Source organism: Odontomachus brunneus, unplaced genomic scaffold, assembly GCF_010583005.1.
Source record: "Odontomachus brunneus isolate Ranch 3 - 2012 unplaced genomic scaffold, Obru_v1 Obru_scaffold_225, whole genome shotgun sequence".
In the NCBI taxonomy this organism is placed as follows: Eukaryota; Metazoa; Arthropoda; class Insecta; order Hymenoptera; family Formicidae; genus Odontomachus; species Odontomachus brunneus.
This window is the reverse complement of record NW_022639675.1, coordinates 18,127-18,700: the sequence shown is the minus strand read 5'-3', so window position 1 is coordinate 18,700 and position 574 is coordinate 18,127. Positions and strand designations below refer to the sequence as shown.

Here is a 574-nt window from a genome sequence, read left to right as displayed (position 1 = left end):
TATTTTGAGCGGAAAAGCGGTATAGGGAATTATAAAATATTAATTTTTAATGGTATTTATTAATTAAAATGCTTGTATTTAATAGATAAACTGAAAAGATAAAATTAGTAAATTAGTAAAATTAGTATATTAGTAAAAATTGCAGTAAATTAAGTTAATACAATTTAAAAAAATGAATACAGATGTTTATTTGTCATCAAACCGTTCCGCTTTTCCGCGCAAATTGTGCTCCATGTAATATAAAGAGAAATAAAGTCGCGGAACAAGCGCGAAAAAATCCATTGTCACAAGTTGACACAAGTTATCATAAGTTGTTTAATTTAACCGCCGTTACATTAAAACGTGCTCAAACACATTCGGATATTTTTTTGAAATTCATACCTTGGTACCTTGGATGAAAAAACAATAGAGAAAAATGTTGGGCTTTCCGCTTTTTCAACGTACGAGAAGAAATGATTCAATTCGCGGAACGCGAAAATCTAGTAAAATTTTGTTTTCCGCGTTTCCGCGTTTCCGCGCTTCATGTAATGGCACCCTCAGGGTTGCGTTCAGAAACCTTACTAGGTGAGTAGAA

At 32.2% G+C, this 574-nt stretch overlaps 1 protein-coding gene across 2 annotated transcripts in view; it reads right to left on the bottom strand.

Moving 5' to 3' along the window:
* Positions 1 to 574, bottom strand: part of LOC116852449 (uncharacterized protein C1orf112 homolog) — a 202,655-nt gene that overhangs the window by 187,528 nt on the left and 14,553 nt on the right. The window lies entirely within an intron of this gene.